The sequence below is a fragment of the Lolium rigidum genome, chromosome 6, assembly GCF_022539505.1.
Source record: "Lolium rigidum isolate FL_2022 chromosome 6, APGP_CSIRO_Lrig_0.1, whole genome shotgun sequence".
Lineage (NCBI taxonomy): Eukaryota > Viridiplantae > Streptophyta > Magnoliopsida > Poales > Poaceae > Lolium > Lolium rigidum.
The window spans coordinates 23668736-23681424 of record NC_061513.1 but is presented as its reverse complement, the minus strand read 5'-3'; positions in this window follow the sequence as shown (position 1 = coordinate 23681424).

The following is a 12689-nucleotide window of genomic DNA, read 5'->3' as shown; positions in this document are numbered from 1 at the left end:
ATAGCTCTTCGCGTAACATGCTATCGTAGTGCAACCCTTGCATATCTAGCCGCCCTCACACCTATCTCAGGTGTGGGGGCGGCACCCCGCTTGATCTTTATTTAGTAGATCCGATCCGTTACGATTGCTCCTCGTTCGTCGAGGATTAGTTTAATATCTGCAATAGTTAGGCCTTACAAAGGGTTGGAGGATCCAGCGGCACATAGGGTGTCGTTCGCTAGTCCTAGACAGGATGTTCCGGGATCAACCTCGTGTTGGTTTTTAGGCCCTATCTAGGATCGGCTTACGATCACCGTGCGTGGCCGCGAGGCCCAATCGTGAGTAGGATGATCCGATTATGCGGTGAAAACCCTAAATCGTCGTAGATCTAATTAGCTTTATCTTGATCAGCAGGACCACCATATATTCGTGCACCTCGTACGAATCATGGGTGGATCGGCTCCTTGAGCCGATTCACAGGATAACCCGAGAGCCGATCGAGGCTCGTATTTAATGTTTACGTGTATGCCATGCAGGAAACTAAGCGAGGCATCTCCATCACCTTCCCGGCCGGTATAGGTCAGGTGGCACGCCCTTGCAATCAGCATCGGACGTGTGACCAGAAGGCTTTGCGGGCCGTCGCTCGGAGGGACCTCGGCCAGCCGCAGCCCTAGGTTGTTCCCGGCTCTATGGTGTTGCCCGTCGCTGCCCGCCGGTGGGTTTCGGACGTCAACAACTGTTTCCTCGAAAGCCAGCCGAGATTTGGCCAGGAGCATCATAACTCGAGAACTGTCGAGAAAAACGTCGTCTATTTTGAAAATTGCGATTGCGGTCTTCCTCTGGCGATCTATGTCGCTTATTGTGGACAGCATCCTCTCCATCTGCCCACCTGTTTGCTATCTCCATTAACGCGGATACTTTCTTTGGGTTGGTTCTCCCCAAATCCTCGACGAAATCTCCCCGTCGAATTCCTGCCACGAATGCATCTATTGCTCTCTCGTCAGATATGTTTTCTGCCGAGTTTTTGATGATGTTCCATCTCTGGATATACTTTCTCATTGACTCATCATGCTTTTGTCGACATGACCTCAGCTCCTCTAGCGATGCAGGTTTCTTGCAAGTGGATCGGAAGTTCTTGACGAATATATCCTCAAAGTCATCCCAACTATCAATGGAACTCGAAGGAAGCTTTTTTATCCAAGACCGCGCAGCTCCACTCAGGTGTACTTGAATGCTTTGCATAGCTGTTGCCCTGGTTCCGCCTATTAGTTTCACTGTTTCAAGATAATCGACTAGCCAATCCTCGGGATCTTACAGGCCATCGAATTTTTTGAAATTATCGGGTAACTTAAACCATGAAGGCACCCGAGTTTTTCGGACCTTCCTTGTAAAGCATGGTAACCCACACATATCTTCTTCGGCTATGTCTGGAGATTGCCGATGCTCCCTTCTATTTTGTCGTGCTCTGTCTACCCTTGCTTGAATTTCTGTGTCTCTTGCTCCACTTGTTCTCTCGAGACCTGGTACTACTCCAGTAGGTCGTGGACTATTTTGCCTTGCTGATCCTTCAGGAGGCGAGGTTACAAACGCCGTTCCCATTGCTCCGACTCCTGCCATGGCCATATTGTACAATGCTTCTCTTGGATCTCCGGGAGATGGCTTGGATGCGAGGATGAAAGCTTGTGTCGCCATATACTCAGATTCTGGTGTCTTAGGGATAATGTTTCCCCTCGTGTCTATTGACATAAAGGACATGTCGAGGTTTTGAACAAAATTCTCCCTATCTGCCTCAGGCATATCCTGCAGCCGCGACTTGCTCTATTTCGAGCTGCTCTGTGACTATCTCCCGAAGTGCCAGATTGTTGACTTAAATTCGCCCTTCTCCTTCTTGACGCAGAAGCCGCTTCCTGCCTTCTATTCAGAGCAGCTGTCTGTTTTTCCAATTCTCTTCCGGCGCTGATAACCCACAAGTATAGGGGATCACAACAGTCTTCGAGGGAAGTAAAACCCAAATTTATTGATTCAACACAAGGGGAGGTAAAGAATACTTATAAGCCTTAACAACTGAGTTGTCAATTCAGCTGCACCAGGAAAAGCACTAGTAACAGGGGTGATGTGAAAGTAGCAAGAATATGAGAGCAATAGTAACAAGTAACACAGCATCGAATAACAGTAACACGTAGGTAATGGCACCGTAAAATAGTTGATACTACTTCCAATGACATGTAGAACGAGTATATGATGATGAAAGATGGACCGGGGTTCCCAGCTATCTTCACTAGTGGTAACTCTCCAATAACAAGTGTTGGGTGAACAAATTACAGTTGGGCAATTGATAGGGTTGAAATAGCATTAAGACAGAACATCAAGATTATTAATTATGTAGGGCATGTTTTCCATATATAGTCATACGTGCTCGCAATGAGAAACTTGTACAACATCTTTTGTCCTACCAGCCGGTGGCAGCCGGGCCTCGAGGGAATCTGCTGGCTATTAAGGTACTCCTTTTAATAGAGTACCGGAGCAAAGCATTAACACTCCGTGAAAACATGTGATCCTCATACCTACGCCTTCCCTCCAGCTTGTCCCGAGCTTGTCGTCACTCGGGGCCTTTGGTTCCGGACATAGACATGTGCAAACAACTTGTAGATACAATCTAAGCAATACGTATAGAGCTTAAATCTAAGATCATGCCACTCAGGCCCTAGTGACAAGCATTAAACACAATAAGATTGCAGCAACAATAACTTCACAAACTTTATAGATAGACTAATCATACTGTAACAATCCATCAGATCTCGACAAACACAACACTTATTACATCAGATGAATCTCAATCATGTAAGGCAGCTCATGAGATCATTGTATTGAAGTACATGGGAGAGAGTACCAACTAGCTACAGCTAGAACCCGTAGTCCATGGGGGAACTACTCACGGAGCATGATGGAGGCGGTGGCGTTGATGGAGATGGCTTCCGGGGCACTTCCCCATCCCGGCAGGGTGCCGGAACAGAGACTTCTGTCCCCCGAATTGGAGTTTCGCGATGGCGGCGGCGCCCCTGGAGTCTTTCTGGAGTTTCGTCAATCCGTCCCGCGTTTTTAGGTCGAAAGGGCTTAAATAGGCGAAGAGGCGGCGCAGGAGGGTGCCTGGGCCCCCCTCACAGTAGGCCGGCGCGGCTAGACCTGGGGCCGCGCCGCCTTATTGCGTGGTGGCCCCTTGGCCCTCCTCTGACTCTCCTTCGGTGTTATGTATGCTTCCGGGAAAAATAAGATGTTGGGTCTTCGTTTCGTCGAATTCTGAGAATATTGCCCGAACAGCCTTTCTGGAACAAAAAACAGCAGAAAACAGGAACTGGCACTTCGGCATCTTGTTAATAGGTTAGTTCCGGAAAACGCATAAAAACATTATAAAGTGTGAACAAAACATGTAGGTATTTTCATAAAACAAGCATGGAACATCAGAAATTATAGATACGTTGGAGACGTATCAGCATCCCCAAGCTTAGTTCCTACTCGCCCTCGAGTAGGTAAACGATAAAAAGAATAATTTCTGTAGTGACATGCTACTTACATAACCTTGATCATACTATTGTAAAGCATATGAAATGAATGAAGTGACTCAAGGCAATGATCTATAGTTGCTAATCAAATAGAATACGTATAGCAAAACTTTTCATGAATAGTACTTTCAAGACAAGCATCAAAAGTCTTGCATAAGAGTTAACTCATAAAGCAATAGATTCAAAGTAAAGGCATCGAAGCAACACAAAGGAAGATATAAGTTTCAGCAGTTGCTTTCAACTTTCAACATGCATATCTCATGGATAATTGTCAACACAAAGTAATATGATGAATGCAAATAACCAAATATGTAAGAATCAATGCACAGTTGACACAAGTGTTTCCTTCTAAGATGGAAGGAGGTAGGTAAACTGACTCAACATAAAGTAAAAGAAAGGCCCTTCGCAGAGGGAAGCAGGGATAAATCATGTGCTAGAGCTTTTCAAGTTTTGAAATCATATAGAGAGCATAAAAGTAAAGTTTTGAGAGGTGTTTGTTGTTGTCAACGAATGGTAATGGGCACTCTAACCCCCTTGCCAGACAGACTTTCAAAGAGCGGCTCCCATGAAGGACGTTATCTCTACCAGCAAGGTAGATCATCCCTCTTCTCTTTTGTTTACACATGTACTTTAGTTTTTATTTATTGGTGACACTCCCCCACAACCTTTGCTTACACAAGCCATGGCTAACCGAATCCTCAGGTGCCTTCCAACAATCTCATACCATGGAGGAGTGTCTATTTGCAAAATTAAGTTGCTTACTGATGAATCAGAGCAAAACATGTGAAGAAAATTATTAATGAAAGTTATTTAATTGGGGCTGGGAACCCCGTTGCCAGCTCTTTTTGCAAAATTATTGGATAAGCGGATGAAGCCACTAGTCCATTGGTGAAAGCTGCCCAACAAGATTGAAAGATAAAACACCACATACTTCCTCATGAGCTATAAAACATTGACACAAATAAGAGGTGATAAATTTTGAATTGTTTAAAGGTAGCACATGAAGTATTTACTTGGAATGGCAGGAAAATACCACATAGTAGGTAGTTATGGTAGACACAAATGGCATAGGTTTTGGGCTCAAGTTTTTGGATGCACGAGAAAAAATTCCTCTCAATACAAGGCTTTGGCTAGCAAGGTTGTTTGAAGCAAACACAAGTATGAACCGGTACAGAAAAACTTACATAAGAACATATTGCAAGCATTATAAGACTCTACATTGTCTTCCTTGTTGCTCAAACACTTTTACCAGAAAATATCTAGACCTCAGAGAGACCAATCATGTAAACCAATTTTAACAAGCTCTACGGTAGTTCTCCACTAATAGGTTTAAACTACATGATGCAAGAGCTTAATCATGATCTACTTGAGAGCTCAAAACAATTGCCAAGTATCAAATTATCCAATACAATATGAAGCATTTTCTGTTTCCAACCAAATAACAACAAGTGCAATAGCTTCCAACTTTTGTCATGAACATTAAAAGCGAAGAACACAAGTGTTCAAATGAAAAAGCGGAGCATGTATCTCTCCCAAACAGGGATTGCTAGGATCCGATCTTATTCAAACATAAACAAAACGAAAATGAACACACAGACGCTCCAAGTAAAGTACATAAGATGTGACCGAATAAAAATATAGTTTCAATAGAAGAAACCTGATAAATTGTTGATGAAGAAGGGGATGCGTAGGGCATCCCCAAGCTTAGACGCTTGAGTCTTCTTAATATATGCAGGGATGAACCACGGGGAATCCCCAAGCTTAGACTTTTCACTCTTCTTGATCATATATCATCCTCCTCTCTTGATCCTTGAAAACTTCCTTCACACCAAACTTCTCATAAACTTCATTAGAGGGGTTAGTACTCAAAAAACTTTAATCCACTTTAGTCCTGTAGTGACACATTGCAAGAACTCAATAAAACATTAGCTACAGCTCTCCATGTCTAGAAAGTCTCACTTAAAGTCCACAAGAGACAATGCAAAAAACAGAGACAGAATCTGTCAAAACAGAACAACCAGTAAACACGAATTTTTAAGAGGTACTTCCGTTGCTCAAATCAGAAAACTCAAAACTAATGAAAGTTGCGTACATATCCGAGGATCATTCACGTACATTGGCAGATTTTTCTGAGTTACCTACAGAGAATCTTACCCAAATTCGTGACGAGCAAGAAATCTGTTTCGCGCGTAAATCCAAATCTAGCATCAACCTTCTATTAGAGACTTTACTTGGCACAACATTGCAATAAAATAAAGATAAGGAGAGGTTGCTACAGTAGTAACAACTTCCAAAACACAACAAAACAGTAGCAAAATAAACACATGGGTTATCCCCCAAGAAGTGCTTTCTTTATAGCCATTAAGATGGGCTCAGCAGTTTTAATGATGCACTCGCAAGAAATGAGAGTTGAAGCAAAAGAGAGCATCAAAAAGCAAGTTCAAAACACATTTAAGTCTAACCCACTTCCTATGCATAGGAATCTTGTACACAAATAAATTCATGAAGAACAACGTGACAAGCATAAGAAGATAAAACAAGAGTAACTTCAAGATTTTCAGCATATAGAGAGGTGTTTTAGTACCATGTAAATTTCTACATCCATATTTTCCTCTCTCATAATAATTTTTAGTAGCTTCATGAACAAACTCAACAATATAACTATCACATACAACATGCTTTTCATGATCCATAAACACATAATTTTTATCAAGCTCAAAAATAATGGGATGAAAACTTTCAAACCCACTTTTATCAATAATATAACAAGATGATTGATCATTCTCAAGAGATATGGGACTCCTAGATAAAGTCAAGAGCTCTCCAATCCCATTTTCATTAGTAGTACAATTAATATTATCAAGTAACATAGGACCATCATCTAGAGATTTATCATAAACATTCGCCAAGCAAAACTCTTTAGTACCATGCATTTCGACATCAGGCACAAACAAAGCATTATCACAAGATTTATCAAAGTAGCATGGATTATCATAGATAACAGTAGCATAATTATTCTCACAAGTTTTACTCATAGGGAATATTTCAAGAGAATCCACATGAACATAACATTCAACCTCCTTTCGTAAGCATGGAGGACAATCAAATAGTGTAAGAGATAAAGAGTTACTCTCATTAAAAGGTTGGCATGGGTAGCTAATCCATTCTTCCTCCTTTTGTTCATCACTCTCCTCTTCTTTTTCATCCAATGAGCTTTCAGGTTCATCAATTTCCTTCTCTTTTTCATCCAATGAGCTTTCGGGTTCATCAATTTCTTCTTCCACTGGTTCCTGCAAATTGTGAGTGCATTCTTGTGCATTAATGAGTCTCTCTTTATAATCAATGATATAAGGATTATCACTGTAGCTTTCTATGCAAAAATTAAGAATAGAAGAGACATAATCTTTAATGTCGTTACAAACAACACAAGTTTCATAATTTTTAGCAATGAAGGATTCGATCTCAGAAGCTCCCATAAACAAAACAAATTGTTCTACTTCTTCGAACCCAAAATGAATATAGCTATTCCAATAATAGCTCTTAATTAAAACTTCCTCACTAAAGCCACATTGAAACTTAAGATGTTTAGTATCCTGTTGAGAGCAACAGTTTATATCATGGCGTTTAAGCAAGATTTTAGCAATTGTATTCAGTTTTTCTATCACAGCACTCATAACTTTTCCCGTTCTTGATTCTCTATAATTATTATATAATTCAATAAGCTCCAAATAGGTTGTGGGTTCTCCCATAGCAACATTTTTTTAATTTTTAGGTTTTTCAAATTTTTATGGATTTTCAGGTAAATGAGGAAAATAAAACAAGACAAAAAGAAACTAAGCAAAATAATACTAGACAGAAATAAACTAAGCACAAATAAACTAGGAAAAAGTAAACTAAGCAAAACAAAATAAAATAAAATAAAAACAGAGAGAGATGTAGAGTGTACTCCCCAGGTGAACTTATGAGTAGAGCTATGCCTCCCCGGCAACGGCGCCAGAAAATATTCTTGATAACCCACAAGTATAGGGATCGCAACAGTCTTCGAGGGAAGTAAAACCCAAATTTATTGATTCGACACAAGGGAAGGTAAAGAATACTTATAAGCCTTAACAACTGAGTTGTCAATTCAGATGCACCTGTAAAAAGCACTAGTAACAGGGGTGATGTGAAAGTAGCAGTAATATGAGAGCAATAGTAACAAGTAATACTGACAGCAGTAATTAGTAACATAGAGGTAATGGCACCAGAAAATAGTTGATACTACTTCCAATGACATGTAGAACGAGTATATGATGATGAAAGATGGACCGGGGTTCCCAGCTATCTTCACTAGTGGTAACTCTCCAATAACAAGTGTTGGGTGAACAAATTACAGTTGGGCAATTGATAGGGTTGAAATAGCATTAAGACAGAACATCAAGATTATTAATTATGTAGGGCATGTTTTCCATATATAGTCATACGTGCTCGCAATGAGAAACTTGTACAACATCTTTTGTCCTACCAGCCGGCGGCAGCCGGGCCTCGAGGGAATCTACTGGCTATTAAGGTACTCCTTTTAATAGAGCACCGGAGCAAAGCATTAACACTCCGTGAAAACATGTGATCCTCATACCTACGCCTTCCCCTCCAGTTGTCCCAGTTGCTGTTACTCTGGGGCCTTTGGTTCCGGACATAGACATGTGCAAACAACTTGTAGATACAATCTAAGCAATACGTATAGAGCTTAAATCTAAGATCATGCCACTCGGGCCCTAGTGACAAGCATTAAACACAACACGATTGCAGCAACAATAACTTCACAAACTTTATAGATAGACTAATCATAATGTAACAATCCATCGGATCTCGACAAACACAACACTGATTACATCAGATGAATCTCAATCATGTAAGGCAGCTCATGAGATCATTGTATTGAAGTACATGGGAGAGAGAGTACCAACTAGCTACAGCTAGAACCCGTAGTCCATGGGGGAACTACTCACGGAGCATGATGGAGGCGGTGGCGTTGATGGAGATGGCTTCCGGGGGCACTTCCCCGTCCCGGCAGGGTGCCGGAACAGAGACTTCTGTCCCCCGAATTGGAGTTTCGCGATGGCGGCGGCGCCCCTGGAGTCTTTCTGGAGTTTCGTCAATCCGTCCCGCGTTTTTAGGTCGAAAGGGCTTAACTAGGCGAAGAGGCGGCGCAGGAGGGTGCCTGGGCCCCTCTCACAGTAGGCCGGCGCGGCTAGACCTGGGGCCGTGATACGTCTCCGACATATCGATAATATCTTATGTTCCATGCTACATTATTGATGATATCTACATGTTGTATGCATACTTTATGTCATTATTATGCGTTTTCCGGAACTAACCTAATGACGAGATGCCGAAGTGCCAGTTCCTGTTTTCTGTTGTTTTTGGTTTCAGAAATCCTAGTAAGGAAATATTCTCGGAATTGGACGAAATCAACGCCCAGAGTCTTAAAACTCCACGAAGCTTCAAGAACACCCGAGAGCCGCCAGAGGGGGGCCACAGGGGCCCCAGATTACAGGGTGGCGCGGCCAGGGCCTGGGCCGCGCCCCCCTAGTGTGTCACCGCCTCGTCGACCTTCCGACTCCGCCTCTTCTCCTATATAAAGGTCCCTGACCTAAAACATCGATATGGAAAAACCACGGTACGAGAAACCATCCAGAGCCGCCGCCATCGCGAAGCCAAGATCTGGGGGACAGGAGTCTCTGTTTCGGCACGCCGGGACGGGGAAGTGCCCCCGGAAGGCTTCTCCATCGACACCACCGCCATCTTCATCAACGCTGCTGTCTCCCATGAGGAGGGAGTAGTTCTCCATCGAGGCTCGGGGCTGTACCCGTAGCTATGTGGTTAATCTCTCTCCTATGTACTTCAATACAATGATCTCATGAGCTGCCTTACATGATTGAGATTCATATGAGTTTTGTATCACAATTCATCTATGTGCTACTCTAGTGATGTTATTAAAGTATTCTATTCCTCCTGCACGGTGTAATGGTGACAGTGTGTGCATCGTGTAGTACTTGGTGTAGGCTATGATTGTGATCTCTTGTAGATTATGAAGTTAACTATTGCTATGATGGTATTGATGTGATCTATTCCTCCTTTCGTAGTGTGATGGTGACGAGTGTGCATGCTATGTTAGTACTTGGTTTGGTTATGTTGATCTGTCATGCACTCTAAGGTTATTTAAATATGAACATCGAATATTGTGGAGCTTGTTAACTCCGGCATTGAGGGTTCGTGTAATCCTACACAGTTAGTGGTGTTCATCATCCAACAAGAGAGTGTAGAGTCTAGCATCTATTTTATTCTGTTATGTGATCAATGTTGAGAGTGTCCACTAGTGAAAGTATGATCCCTAGGCCTTGTTCCTAAATACTGCTATCGCTGCTTGTTTACTGTTTTACTGCATTTGTACTGTCCGCAATATTACCACCATCCATCACACGCCAGTCCTGGACAGCAAAGCACTTTTCTGGTGCCGTTGCTACTGCTCATACTTAGTCATACCACCTGTATTTCACTATCTCTTCGCCGAACTAGTGCACCTATTAGGTGTGTTGGGGACACAAGAGACTTCTTGCTTTGTGGTTGCAGGGTTGCATGAGAGGGATATCTTTGACCTCTTCCTCCCTGAGTTCGATAAACCTTGGGTGATCCACCTAAGGGAAACTTGCTGCTGTTCTACAAACCTCTGCTCTTGGAGGCCCAACACTGTCTACAAGAATAGAAGCTCCCGTAGACATCAGGCCGCGCCGCCTTATTGTGTGGTGGCCCCTGGCCCTCCTTTGACTCTCCTTCGGTGTTCTGGATGCTTCCGGGAAAAATAAGATGTTGGGTCTTTGTTTCGTCGAATTCCAAGAATATTGCCCGAACAGCCTTTCTGGAACCACTGCCGCCTATTGAGAAGTTACCTTGGGAAAAAAGTATCGAGGAAAACATGGAAACCTATAACTCCGAGCTGAAATCCTTTTTTGCGTAGAAAGTGCCAGAGATACCTTTTGAGAAGACACTAGATCCGGTGAAAGTTGTGCGTACCGTTGAGAATCTATATGACCCTATACCATTGCCGCCATCTGACTATAGGTGTTCTATTGAAAGGTCGTATGACGAGATGATGGAGGCGAAAAAACCCAATCAATCGGGTGTCACGGCGAAAAAAGGGAAACAACAAGTGCACCAGCTCGGAGAACAACCCGTTCAATCGGTCCCCGCTCTCAAGGTGTTTTACGAAAAGGCCGTTGAAAGTTCTCGACAATACATAGATTACCCCATCGCTGAAGTAGCATATAAATTTGTTCAAGGGAAAGATTTGGTCGAGAATCTCATGAAGCTACCAACAAGTATGCGTAATTTGCATGCGTGGTACAGTAATGTCACAAAGAGAGGGATCGAGTCTATCATGGTGCGAGTTAAGGAAGAGCACTACTTCCAAGAATACTCTGTGAGCGTTGACTTCTATGAACTTTTTCAGTTATACAATCTCTGAGCCCTCGACAAATCTATCATTAGTTTTTATTGTCTGTAAGTGATTTATTTATGTAATTTGAGAAGTCTTTAGCTCAGCTTGTTCATTGTCTGCAAATTATAATCTTTTGTGCGCTATATTATGTGGATCGAAGATGCTCGAATGCAAAAGGGATGAAATCACGGGCATTGGGTTCATTGACCCGGATACAATGCATGAAAAAACCATAGAAGATCCCATCTATAACAGGGATACACCGTAGACTTTGCTAAGGTTTTTGAAGCGACAACGTGACAAAAGTATAATACTTTGGCCCTACAACTTCAAGTGAGTGTTACTGTCTTATAACACATTCTATTCTGCTCACGAGATGTTCAAATTTTAATTGATGACTTATATATATATGACACTGCATATTTAAACGTGCGCAGGTTCCACTTTATTCTTATCGTCATTAAAATGTACGATGGAGAGGTTGAAGTCTTTGACTCACAAAACAAAGAGCCTATACTATACAAGACGGCTTTTCTTATGCTCAAAAAGTAATTTTAATTCTTATCGATTTTTTTGGTAATTTCCTGATATCAACTAATTGATAACTCTTTTATGCATTTTCTTTTGTCGGGCAGGGTATGGGAAACGTTCATCAAGGAAGACCAGTCCCGTGAATGGAAACCGAAGCTGATACGACATGCAAACAAAGTAAGTAGTACTACCTAGGTCCAAACACCTTTATCATACTTGATTATTGTTTGATTGAATTATATTCTTGTACAGAAATGCCCGAAACAACCAGAGGGGACTAATATATGTGGATACTACATTTGCGAGTACATCCACAGAATTATCAGCGAGAGAACGAATAATGAAAGAAATAAAGAGGTATGAAAACAATATTCACAAATTTATTTTGTTACCATAAGTTGTGCTGAGTTTTAGTAATAATTGTTTGATTGTGATTTGATATATATATATATATATAGGACATATTCATACTACACCCGGGTGTAGTTACACCCACGTGTGTTTCTCATAATCTAGAGAGTATCTATCATACCAGAGAGTATGTACATGTAGTATGAAGTATATAAGATTATTTTGGAAGTATATAGACTACTTTGTAGTCAGTATGTACATTTTTTTTATGTAGAATCATTTTTTACGTATACATATGCATGTATTCGGATATATAGTGGAAACTATGAGTTCCCTTGCATTTTTTTCACGAAACTTGGTTTGGAGTATCTTAGATATAGTGTACGAACATACTCAAACCAATAAAATATGTTATATACTTCCGTATGGTAGTATATGAGACGTGGGTGTAGTTACACCCAGGAGTAGGAATTATTTATCCTATATATATATATATATATATATATATATATATATATATATATATATAGGTCTGCTATTCTCGAACCGGTTCGAGAATAACTATTCTCGAACCCTTTCTGAACTTCGTAACTTATCGCATGCGAACTTCCCGTGAGTCTTCATATTTTCGCGTCCCACGTCCCGCTCCCACGCGCGTGTGAACTTCCTACGAGACAGCGAACCGTTACGTGTCCCACCTCCCGCTCGCTACCCACCTCCTCCGTGCTCGCTCCCCACCCCTCCCTGCTCGCTCCCGAGCTCTTCCATGGCGATTTCCTCCCTGCTCGCTC